Source organism: Lepisosteus platostomus, chromosome 15 (genome assembly GCF_059453375.1).
Source record: "Lepisosteus platostomus isolate fLepPlt1 chromosome 15, fLepPlt1.hap1, whole genome shotgun sequence".
Lineage (NCBI taxonomy): Eukaryota > Metazoa > Chordata > Actinopteri > Semionotiformes > Lepisosteidae > Lepisosteus > Lepisosteus platostomus.
The window spans coordinates 1,901,887-1,903,856 of NC_142625.1; positions in this window are offsets into that span (position 1 = coordinate 1,901,887).

A 1,970-nucleotide genomic window follows, 5' to 3' on the forward strand; every position below is an offset into this window, starting at 1 on the left:
GTATGCAAACTGTACTGTATACAATATGTATATGTATATTTAATGTCTTAACTGTGCCCGTTTAAGTATTGAATATTCATATCTAATTTTACCACTGAAGGGAAATCTTAACATAAACATACAGTATATGGTTGGTCTCGGTACTTTAAAGAAAAAAATACACATCAGTATTCCATTTCTCCCTAAACATTGTAAGCTTCGAATGAAACCACTAAATAAAGACTTAAGATTTCTATATTTATGATTTGTTTTATTTAATGTTGGTAGCAGGATGAACTGTCAGAGTGTATATTTTGTCGCAAAGTTGCTACAAGATGTTAACAGTGAAAAAGGTATTTAGAAATGAGTTATTTCAAGATGAAAAAGAAAACATACACGAAACATGGTTTCATTACGACCAGAATCGGTCTTGAGATATTTTTAACTTGATTTACAGTATTTGAGAGGTATGTCTTAACACCGATACTACAGTGCTTAAGTACTGCTCACGTATATGTTTCTAGGTTTATATTATGCATTTCATACGGTCAAATTACTTTTGAGCAACTAATAAGAAGCGCTAAACGGTATGCGTTTTAGTTTCGTTTTGTGCTGGAACCCGTGGATTGATTAGAGATATCAAGTACATACAAGTCATTTTTTAAATGTTGTAGTTCGTCTTGAAAAAATGTTACGAGTACATCATCTATCAACAATTAGGTTCTGTTTCCATATTGCGGATTTTGGTTAGGTACAGTATTATCAAATCCAGTGGCGCTGTGTGTTACTTTACTGAGTCCCAATCTGTGATTGAAACCTGTAAAACCGGTTTAATTCGTCACAGCCAGCACTCTTCAGGTGTGAGGGTCTTCTGCTCAGAATGAAACGCTAAAATGTTTGTGTATATTCTAATGGTAGTGGGGACAGGGTGTGTGGGAAAAGGTTTGTTCTTCACACCTGAAACATTTTCTCTGATTTTCTTCGCAGTTAACCGATCTTGTTACAGCATGTTACAGTTTACTATTATTAACCATATTAATTTTAAGTGCTTAATGTAAAATCTTGTAAAAATATATTTTCATTGTTCAAATATACATTAAGTCTGACTATCATATAATAAGTTAAATACAAAACTAAGGAAAAAATATGGTTAAATATAATTCAAAATATTTTGCTAACAATGTTAACTGTTTATGAATAATAAAATGTATTAACTAAGGAGTAGGATGGCACAGTTGTTAGTATGTTTTTTGTTTTGTTTCTTTTTCATAAATACAACAGTAGTACCTGATGTCTCAGTGGCTTTCAAAATTAAATTATGCATGCAAACCTGTGAACTAGAAAGATAACTAAGATTTTAATACTAATTAAATGACCGCGGGCACTTCCCACCCCCTCTACATTCTCAGAGTAGAACAGACTAACCTTCTAATGAAAGACGGTCCACCCCCCACGGACAGGAAAAGTGCCCAAAGGCACTTAAAATTAATATGGTCAGTAACGGTAAACAGTAACATGGTAAGAAGGAGCACGTACAAACGTTTTCGAAATAACCACATGTAAGACTCTGATCCTAAAAATGGGATTTCTATATGTCTTTATTTAGTGTTCACATTAGTGACAAAGGCTAAACTTAGCTTCAGTAACGTGTACATACAGATGCAGCCATTCAAAATGGGTGAGGTATTTCGCGGCATACCGCGGTGGGCGTGTCACAGTATCACGCAGTATCACGCGGTGTCACGTGTGTCACGTGACTAACTATCCGGCGTCGCCTTGTAAAACCGCCAGGGGGAGCTTAACCTCTCATGTACAGCATTTGAGCCTTTAATTTTGAACTGTGTATTACAGCATGTTAATCATCAGTCATTAAAATGTTGGTATATATTATGAAAGCAAGATTGCTCAGTTGGACAGAAGTACACAACCTACCTTCATCAGAAATATTTATGCATCAAAGCCTTTACTGAAGATATTACTAATAGTATTGA